Source organism: Ammodytes marinus, assembly GCF_949987685.1.
Source record: "Ammodytes marinus genome assembly, chromosome: 13".
Lineage (NCBI taxonomy): Eukaryota > Metazoa > Chordata > Actinopteri > Uranoscopiformes > Ammodytidae > Ammodytes > Ammodytes marinus.
The window spans coordinates 13309457-13321139 of record NC_137217.1 but is presented as its reverse complement, the minus strand read 5'-3'; positions in this window follow the sequence as shown (position 1 = coordinate 13321139).

The following is an 11683-nucleotide window of genomic DNA, read 5'->3' as shown; positions in this document are numbered from 1 at the left end:
GAGAGATATTGCATGACAAATAAACTCATGTACGCGATGGAATTTTCTCCTTTAACAGCTCCTTCTCTCCAACCATGATGCCTAAAACTGTGTTTCCCCAGTTTCTTATAGTGTACAAGACAGTGTGTTACTGAATGCTATAGATTCTTCAAAAAAAGATGTCAGCTGTAACAATGCAGCTAACTGTGTGTGACATGATGCATATTGCGAGACTGAAACTATGTTCAAATCTCTGAAGTGAATATCTTTATTTTAATAGACACTGCATCAGACTTCTAAAGCTTTAGTGAGACACATGGTAAGTAAAGGCCCTTTTTCTTTACTTCTATCAAACACCATATTTTCCAGTGCGCAATAAAACTAAGCCAGCTTGAAACAAGCATATGTGCACGTGTGTGTGTGTGTGTGTGTGTGTGTGTGTGTGTGTGTGTGTGTGTGTGTTGTTGTGTGTGTGTGTGTGTGTGGGCTGCTCGAGGACACTCATTTTCCTCTTCACATTTTCTCCTCCTGAAGTTCTCATTTTATCTTCTTAATCTTTCTCTCTTAAACTGAACACACACGCGCACATACACTCACCCATATCACACACCTTAATTACCACACCCAGGTTGACTTCTGTGAACATTACCGCTGACATCTCATTTGCTGGGAAAAATAAATAGTAGCCAGTTGGAGCAGTTTCTTCCCCATCGACCGCAAGGCGAGCCTGAGTTTGAGTTGTTTTCATTTGCCACAGTAAACACTTACGAGTGTGGCACTATCAACCTGGCAGCCCAATAACAAAGTTGGACTAAAAGAGATTGTAGTCAGGTGAAGGCGTTGAGGTTGCACATGAGGTTGCACTGACATGCTTTTAATTAAAGTCTTCCCACACATCTCTGTTCCAAAGACCCGCAAGGCAACAAATGAATCGTTATGTGCTGTGGGTGTGTGTCAGAGTGTTGACAGTAATGCATATTTGTTTTAGCCTGGAAATCCAGACCTGCCACTGGCAAATTGACCCTGCATTCCAATCCCCATACTTCCATACTATTTAGTATGCTAGAAACAGATTTAGGATGTCCCAAAATATAGTATGGCAAAAAAAAAAAATCCCTACTACATCCAATTGAATTTTGCAGTAGCCTACTAAGCCTGCTTTAGTATGTAGTATAGTAAAGAGAAAAAGTATGCAATGGAAGGCAGGGTAAAATTGCTGCGCCTGTTGGTCTGGGCACGATCCATTGAAGCTCATGTCAGAAAATTCGGTGTTGCCAATCAAATCGTTCTATCTGATATGGGCGGCCCAGAGCACTATGTATGCTGCTCAGGGGTGGACGTAACCGGATGACGACAGTGCTGTGCATGCGCCGTCAAAGACGTGATAGTAAACAACAGGGATGGCCGCGGATATGACGGCTTTGGCCTCAACACTTAACGATTTGGAAGACGGCACTCAAATCTTTCATTAGCAAGAAAGACAAATGTTTTGTTTTGCCGACCGACCACGGAAAAAGCTTAATTTAAAAGTTAAGCCCGCTGTTCACTAAAAAAACAGGGCTTAATATGTCACCTTTTTCATTTCTCTGATTGGTAGTGCTGTCGAAATGCGTGCAGTGGTATTTTAAATGCACGCGCAGGTGCTGCCCCTTGAGTTGGGAAGGTCTACTGATCGTGGCCAGACCCTATATCGTTCTAGATATGGCTCTGGATTTCCAGGCTATAAGGAGATAGTATCATTATTGTAAATACAAACCATTCACAATTCCTTATCAAAATTGCTGAAACCCTACAGGGTTGCACAAAAACAAAAGCAACTTTTCTGCGTGGCTATACAAATTATTCAATGATAACTAAAGCCACTACGAACATTGCACGTTGGCGGCCCCTTTGGACAAAAGCGGTAGTATTTTTACGACGCCCGCTGTCGCAAAGCTGTTTTCTAGCTCGTGCCAGGCGTGCAAGTGTGAACTGAGAAGGGCGCAATATAGTGCATGTCCGTGTGTTGAAAGTGTGAGGACTCTTTTTGGCTCCGTGAGAGTGGTTTTGACACTGCATCAACTAATGCCAGTCAGTGCTACACACACCTGATTGCAATGAGTTGATGCAGCAGTGTCACCTAACGACTCTCTCTCTCACAGAAAGCGAATGAACGAGAGACGGCAGTTAGTATGGATCACGATGAGGTAATGTGTTTGTGTTGTTGAAGTAAATAATGACTATTTCAGATAATGGTTATCTGATGATGGTGAAGCAAAGCAAACTTTGTGTTAGTACCAACCGCTCATTCACTTAGGAGTAATCACTGCAGTCTAGTTCGCTCCTGTGAAATTGTATACACGTTGCTTGGCAACGCCATTGTCCCGCCCGTAGCCTATATCACTCTACCTAATTAGCTTTCCTTCATTGCATTCTCTTTTTTTTCTTTGATGGTTCAGCCCCGTTATCAGTCATTATGACGACAAACAACTGTCTCAAACAAGGCTCCCGCTCCCCTTCCCTCACCTGGAGGGATAGGCTTCTCAAATTGCGTTGCAGTGCCACACTGAAATCTGCGACCAATACGGATATGTGACCATAGCATGCACGCGTGAACCGAAAATCGGACTGGGTGTGCGACCAGACCAAACGCAGTAATAAAAACTATATAAAAACGTCTTTCTTTGCACTGATGGTCTCGTTTGCTGTTAAAGGTAATTTATGATTATGAGAGGAAACATGAGGCTGTTTAAAAGATATTTAAATGTTACTCGGAGCTGCTTTAAATAAAGTATTAGTCCCATAATATTGTTTAATTTTTTTTATTATTTACACAGTTCATTCATTTATCTGATTCAATGTCTGGTTCTGGGTTAGTCATTGTCATATTGAGTCTGTGGTATAAAGGAAGGTGAGTAATTGATTTGAATGGCAAAGTTGGTTGACAAAGTAGTAATTTCAAGTTTAACAAAAATCTACATTACTTTTATGGAATCCACTCTAAAACATGTAAAATGTTCCTCCTCTTCTGTAAATGTGCACTCTGATCTATAAAACGACCCATTCCATCATCCCCAGTCACCTATACTTGAATAACACTGTCTCTGTTTCTTTGAAATATGATCTGCTCCATGGGCTCTCTTGCTGATTTTTGGGTCTCCACTCAGATGTGATTCAGTGGATCACAGAAGTCATAACTCTCATAGGCCAAACGTCCTTACCGCATACTTTCACATGAGCGGGAGAACCCAATCTGTGTGTAGTGTGAAATCCACGATATGTCTTAGAAGCCCCCCATCAGCTGTGCAGTTCATTCACATACTGTATTGTTGACTCAAAATAAAAAAAATCGCTTTGGTTTCAATCTTCGTAAAGACGTCAAAAGCTGCTAGATCAGATTCCAGTTAAGATACTGACAACGGCAAAGTGTCTGTGTAGTCTGAGGAATGCCACATTTGTGCTCTTTGAGGTGTGCTACAGTGGAGAAGAATGGTTATGATATGAAATAGAATATCATTTTATTCTCGTGGAGATGGACTGAGATGGGAAAATGTATAGCTTGTCTGTGAGGTTGACCTTTGTTTTGAAACCAGCGACTTTCTTTTTTTTTCCATTGAGCGAGCGCCTGCTACTGTGAAAGTGTATCCTCTACCACTATCAGACATCTGTTTAAACTGGTTCTCATCTCGTGCAAAACCTGACTCTTTGAATGCACTCGGTTGCTGCACAGCTGCATGTCAATCGACGGGTAGCCTGAGATTTGAGCAAATTGACTATAACTCAGTTTACTGACACGGACCTGAGAGTCAACACACTGTCAAAAGGTCAAGAGTATATTTCTCATTAAAGTCTTGTTCTGCTCCTGTTGCATGTGGCATGGCATGTATGAGCACAATAGTCATGCCTTATCTAGTCAACTTAATTCTGGATTTTAAATGTTGTTGCATGTACAATTGTTAAATGAAATGAAGAAATATCAACTTTGCAGTCGATTTTTAAATTACAATTAAAAAAAAACATTCCAAACCTAAATATTTGTGTAACACACTGTATCATTGCCTTTCAGCAACACTACTTTCTTAACATTGTTTTTAATAATTTGTTTTCTAATAGATATAAGGTTTTAAAATGAGAAAAATAAAGAATTTAGTGATTCATCATATCTGAATAATATGATAAACTCATTTTTGGAATCAGTGTTTTCATAAGAAATATAAAGCATCATTTCTGAACGCTTGAGTTAGGCATCTCTCTCTCTCTCTCTCTCTCTCTCTCTCTCTCTTTCGCTCTCTTTCGACTTCTGTTCGTTCACACAGAAGTAACAGCAACTGCCAGCAACACATTTTGACATCTGCTGTTGGTGGCAGTATTTCATGACAAACATCCACACTGCCTGTCTACATCCATGCCTGACACGAATGTGTAGCCGTCATCACCACAAGCTTCCACAAAGCAGCTACAGCCTGGTAAGCCGACCAATCCTATTTTGTGACCACAGCCGATAATTCTTGCAAAAACCAGTGAGTCAATATTTTATCACAGGGGTACAGCAAACACATGCAGATGCATTGTTGGTATGTTTTCCTCTTAAATATTGATTCCTGAGCCACTCTGAAGCCATCTGGTCTGTGGAGTATATTCTGCACAAAACACACATGCACACACACACACACACACAAACACACACACACACACACACACACACACACAAACACACACACACACACACGCACACACACACACACACACACACACACACACACACACACACACACACACACACACACACGCATACACACAGGTGCATGCAGACACACACAGACATATAAAGCTTAGTAGAGACACATGAACAGGATCTATGCACAAGGAAGCACACTTACACTGGCCTCACACATGTCCTTGCTCACAGGGAAGGAGTCTTCTTTCCAAAAAAAGAGAGACAAAACACACGAAAAGAAGTCTAATTTGTTTTGTCCAAGAGACCAACTGCAATTTTACGTCTCCACTCTAAACCACAGCCATGTTGCCGGCAACAATCGCCTTGTTCCACTTATTTCCCTCTTTGTCTCTATATGTCACCCCGAAGTGCCTTTGGACAGCTTCAAGCTGCAGATGCTGCTGCAGCACCTCCTTCCTCCTTTACAAGCACTTTTTTTCCGTCAGCGTAATTGTATTAGAATGCAACTCAAATCCTCTGTAACTGAAAGATGTAAGCCGCTTCGCTTGCTTGTGGAGGGATCAACTGTCTCTCCTTTAAAAGCCTTGCAACGGTGCTTGTGTGTGTGTGTGTGTGTGTGTGTGTGTGTGTGTGTGTGTGTGTGTGTGTGTGTGTGTGTGTGTGTACATATCCGTACATGCATGGTTGTATGTGTACACAGATACTGGATGTGCAATTTTCAGCACACATTCCTTCACCTCGACACACACACACACACACACACACACACACGCACACACACAATCACAGAGTATAAGCAGAACCACCTCTGTGTGGTGTGATTAGGTATAGCTGTCGCTGAATTGTGCTGAGCACAGCCAGGGCATTGCTGAGTATTGGGTTGCCCTGTCTCCACAGAGAAAGAGAGAGAACACACACACACACACACACACACACACACACACACACACACACACACACACACACACACACACATCCACACACACACACTCACAGAGCCTGTCTGTCTCCACCTTGTCTTTAGCCCGTCGCCAGGAAGCAGCTGGCCTGAATATCTGAGTGCCTTTAATGAATTGAAATCTTTTGGGTGCTATGGATTCAGTGATTAAATGCAATAAGACTAATATTCCTGCGTGGGTTGGGCGTCAAAAGAGGCTTGTCCTCAGCTAGAGAGAGAGAGGAAGAGAGATGAGTGGGCTTGGCAAAGTGCAGTCTCCCTGCTCTCCTTTCCCCATACCCCACCTCTTGGGGGAATAACCCTGTTTGGAGCAGAGGAGGAGGCAAATTGGAGCGTTGGAAAAGGCAAAGGAGGGCGGGGGAAGACGTTTGCTGCTGTGTGGTATACGTCCAGTGCCAATTCAGAAAGTAGTGTGGCGGCCCTTATCAAGGTGGTGGTTGGGCATGTAGTCCATCAGACCTTCATGCAGGAGACCAGATTGCCCCCCCCCCCCATGAGAGTGTTTGTATCTATTGCAGGTCAATAAAAGGGCAATTTACGTTTGCTTATCCTTCACCACACCCTGACCGCAACCAAAAGCCATCTAAAGCTAACCATTACATAACTTCACCATTTTTTATTTGCTGTAACCACACTCAAATTCAAATTCAAATTCAAATTCAAATTCGCTTTATTGGCATGAAAGTTTAAAATAGGACACTCTTTCTCTCACATACAAATATCATAGTTGGATTCAAATTCAAGAACATGCATCCTGCTTGTCTGTTATGCAGGTCTTATCTTGCAGTCAAAGCACTAAGCACCTAGACTTGCTCTTTGGTCTTAATGATTTGTTTCCCCAACTCATCCAAAAAGTAAGCTGCCTTTGATTACGTACAACAATATATGATTGGAAGTGATGCAGCATGTTTTAAGAGTATTCCTAAAAGGAACATTTTGGCAGATCACAAATATAGTGCCTTGAACTGTGCCTCAAGGCATGTCTTCCGGGTTATTTTCAATTAAACCGGCATCCATGGATCACACATGTACATGTAATGCAGTTTGATTTGCACGCTATCCCATTACTCAGTGGAAGTAACTTAGGTTGAAAGCTGTAGAATTGAGTGAAAAGTCACGACATTAATGTGTGCGCTTAAAGCAAAGCTTCGTTTAATTAGCCGACAAGTCTGACAGATACTATTTAACATGAATCACTTCCCTGATATGTCTCACCGAGTATAACGCGATGGGAAAAAGAGGTTCTGTGTCGACATGTTGAGCTCATTTATAAAATAAAAAAAACACTGGAGACAGACAGGAGAAGAAAAACGTGCTTTTCTCAATGTCTGCCTCATCCACTTGTTGGACTCACTGATCTTTGAGGCTGACAGTTTGGGAATTTCCGGATGGAGGTTTAACTGAGTGTTAACTGCTCTAAGACGCACATCACAGCGTGGAGAGAAGCAGTCGAATACATACACACAGGAATTGCAAACACCTTCACACACACACACACACACACACACACACACACACACACACACACACACACACACACACACACACACACACACACACACACACACAATTTAATCACAGGGTTTCTTCTGTAATACATCATGCAAACATGCTGCAATACATATAAAATAGATGTTCAAAGTTTCAGTGTTATGCAGGGTGGAATTCTTGTCTTTCAATCCTGTTTACATGTTTGATATGTTTTACGTTCAAATTGTACATTCAAATGGTTAATCATTTATTTGTTTTTGGCAGGAAAAGTGAGTCACTCAAACCAAATGATCTCATGACTCTGTAACTTTGTCCTTCTGGGGTGCCCACAATCATGCATAACATGACATATTTCCCTGACTGTTCTGTCTTACTGTGTGTGTGTGTGTGTGTGTGTGTGTGTGTGCGTGTGTGTGTGTGTGTGTGTGTGTGTGTGTGTGTGTGTGTGTGTGTGTGTGTGTGTGTGTGTGTGTGTGTGTGTTGTCGGTGTGTGTGTGTGTGTGTGTGTGTGTGCGTGTGTGTGTGTGTGTGTGTGTGTATGTAACTGTGTATACTCTACCTGCTCTTGTATGTTTAAGTGCACAAGTTTAATTGCCGGTTTGAAAGATGTGTTACATAGCCTTAATGCAGATTCACTCTTCCCAGTTTCCTGTGTGACTGTGTACTGAGTATGTTTAAGTTTGTTGTAATGCCAGTAGGACATAATAGTAACAGTAGCACCCATTTGCTGTTCCTAACATATGTTCAATGTCAACACAATGCCATTCATACCGTTTGTGTGTGTATTGAATTCAATTTCACATGAAAAAACAGGTGTAGACATCAGGCTATCAAACAATCTCACAATGAAGGTTAATTCTAAAATTAGTGCACCTTCTTCATCTTGCATTCCATTGTTTGAACACGTATTCAGATCAGGCTTGACTGGAATTAGAGAGGAGTGACTATAGCATATTTACATGTGTTAAATCATTGAGGATATTAACTTGTTCAATGACAGAATGATTGCGTGTAATTGCATGGGTGCATTGTATTTGTTGTACAGCTGCATACTGAAACAACAGTTAAGGAGCAACAATACCACAAGGACGAAATGAGTTACCGATAAGTACACACGCTAAGTAGCAAACATATACACCAATGGCTCATTATGTTTGAATACATGTGAATAATAAAAGCCCAAAACAGTGTTGGACACAGTATACCTTTATAGAAGTTTTCATGGCCGCATCCAACACGGACTTGCAGTTTTTGCCTGATTTACAGCCCAAAGGTGCAGTCCACTACTCTGAAGTGTTTACTCACCACAGGCATTAAACATAACTGTCAATTAGGAGTGGAAGTCAGGGCTCCTAATGGCCTTGTTTAGACTGTCGTGTGGACAAGCATTAGCGTCTCTCAGTCTGAGAGACCGTGTGTGTGTGTGTGTGTGTGTGTGTGTGTGTGTGTGTGTGTGTGTGTGTGTGTGTGTGTGTGTGTGTGTGTACGGTAGGGTAGGAAGTGAGAAGCATGCGAGGATCAAAATGTATGTGTAGCTGTCTGTGTGTGTGTGTCTTTGCGTGTGCATGAGTGTGTCAAAATCCTGCACAGCTCACTCCCCTTGATCATCCAGAGTAGTGAACATTTCACCTGACAGCTTTACGAGAGGACAGGACCCCGGACTCATTTTTAAAGTCCCCCCGTCCACTTTGATGTGCGTTATTAAACACACCTGTACCTGATTTGTACACCGCTTTCGTCTCTCTCTCTCTCTCCCCCTCTCGGTGTCCCCCCCCCCCCCTTAACCATAAGTGCTACTTATGGTTAAGTCTGAATATCAGAAGTATTTATGGTTAGCTCTTAATGGGTGGTGTGTAAGGAAAGGTGGAATTAAAGAAAGGTTCAATGAAAGGATAAACATGTAATTGGGCTTGTTGTATATCATTGTTTTATACAATGTCTATTCAAATAAAGTTTATACATTTGAATTTAGAACATATATTTAACAAAGGTAAAATGCAATTTGTGGTGGTTCCTATCGAGAAATAACTAAATGTAAAATGTGACTTAAGTGTATTGTCATTAGAGATAGCTGTTTTACATTCTCTAATAAATAAAAGGGAAACTTATTGCAGAATATGTATGTAGCCACAGGACATATATACAAGTGGAAGTCTAGGCATACAGCTTGTCAGTAACAATATGCAAGCTGGATTATTTCAGTGCCATTTTGTCCTGGTGTGTGTAGTTCACTTGTTAGTTCCTACCAGTCTTACAATTATTGTTTGTAAATGCACCTTTCTATCGCTCTAATAAAACTTTTGCTGCATTAACTTCCTGTTGGGGCGGCGCACACAGGTGTGCGTCAGAGATTAATGTCTGAAGCATTTTGGAGGAGAAAGGGTTGATGGGAGGATAAAGAACACAAAGAGCTCATGAATTATCTGCATATACGCGCTGCTTATTTGATCAACGATAAGGGGGAATGAGTCCACTTGCTCTCCAGTCTGCGCTCACATGAAGCTCTGTGATAGCATCAATTTAGCTCTCAATGACAACTAGTCCTTAGCATGGATGAACACACCCTCTTTGGTAAGCTATACGATAGGGATTATGACTGTATTTGATATGCAACGCATGGAATTAAAGACTATCTAGATACATTTAAATGATCCCCTTGCTCTGAAGCATAGGCTTAGCGAGGCTTCATACTCTATATAGTGAAGTCGGCCATACAGGAAAGTGTCTGTCTTGCCCTCGAGGATCAATACCTAGACTGTCAAGGGCACCCCTTTTTGCTTCTCCTGCTAATAGTTTAACGAATGTGTGGCAAACGAGCAGATTCTTCAAAAGGGGCCGGAAATGCCTTTGTACAATTGTGACTTATTGTGGCATAAATGCACAAACGTTTCATAACAGAGCCCTCACAGCTTGCGGTTTGTCACACATGCAATGGACGCCTTGCTCCCATTTTCACCTGCCACTGCTCTCAATCAAACAAGGGAGGAGGGCTGGAAGTTTCTTTTCATGTGTTCAAAGGCGACCGGTTGCTGAGCAATTTCTCTTTTCCTTTTAACAGAAACAATAACTCTTTTTATTGAGAACAAATGTTGACATTTGGAAGGGTGCAGTGGTGGGTGAGAGAAAGGGAGGGATGGAGGGAGGGAGGGAGGGAGGGAGGGAAAGAGAGAAGAGAGGGATAGAGAGGCAGAGGCCCTGTGTGTTTGGAGAGAGTGCCTCTGGTGCTATTTGACAACAGTGCTGGGACCTCGGGGGAGCGCACCTGAGAATAAAGCATGCGTTTCAATAAATCAACTCCTAATGAAAGCTGAAGAAGATGAAGGTGGGCCAGGGGCTACGGTGTGTATGACTTCCATATAGGTGGCAGCCAACGATGTGAAGTTTAATAATAAAAAATATAAGGGGTTTGTGAAATGTCTCAGTATCAAGCAGAGGCTGTCAAAAAGGAAGGCAGCACACAATTTCAACAACAAAGAAATCCTTAAACCTTTCAAATCATCTGTTTCTCTCTGCACGTTCATAACATTTCTCAATGTGTTTGACACAGTTCACTGCAAAGTACACGTGTCACAAAGACTTCTGTCAGCCTTAAAGGTAGGTTAACTGAGTTTAGGTGGGTTTACCCTCTACTTGCATCCCTGGTGGCAGCCCAATATTACTTCCATCGGATGAGGCAGCAGCAGGGGGAAAAGAAGGAAGGAGGAGGAAAAGCAAGGTGAAAGGGAGTCCCTTGAGATTTGGACAACACTCAAGCTCAAATTCAACTGGAAAATGAAGGATTAGCTTTTAGTCTGGCTGGGAGCGATGGTGGAGGCCTTGTCTCTTGGAGGATGGGAAGGGAATATTATATATTTGATCTTTGAGTATTTCACACTCTGCAAAGGAAGTAACAGTGGTGGGTGACGAAATGTTCTCATTCATAATTTGTTTTGTGAAAATGTTAATTTTGTAATGTTCTGTAAAACGTAAAATTATATAATAATAATAATAATAATAATAATAATAATAATAATAATAATAATAATAATAATAATAATAATAATAATAATTATTATTATTATTATTATTATTATTATTATTATTATTATTATTATTATGTCTTAATAATAATACTTATAATAATAATATATGTATATGTGTAATTAGTTTCATTAGACCTAAGCTTTTTTTCCCTGAATTGTTTAATTAGCTGTGTCCTAAAGCTGCTGCAATAACCAAGCCATGATGAAAAGCAGAGAAAAGCCTGTCCGATTAGGGCCCATCACACAGCCCATTGGAGCTGGCAGATGCTTAGATAGACTTTTATGGATTGCTCAATGCCGTGCCGTAATGAAGCAGGCAGGGCTGACCCGTCCTGAACCAGGCTAAAAAAGCTCCAGGGACGGGCCCCGGTGGGAGCCCCATAATGCCCGCGATGCGTCCCACGGATGGATTAATCACACTGAAAAATAAATGAGTGGTGGTCGGGCGAGGGGAAAATGGTGGAGAAAAAAATGAAATAAGTATGTCGTTTATCCAAATAAAGGTCGTGAATATGTGGCCGAGGGAGATTCCCCGACCAGACTGAGGCCCTAAAAAAATGGAGGGTCCATTTACAA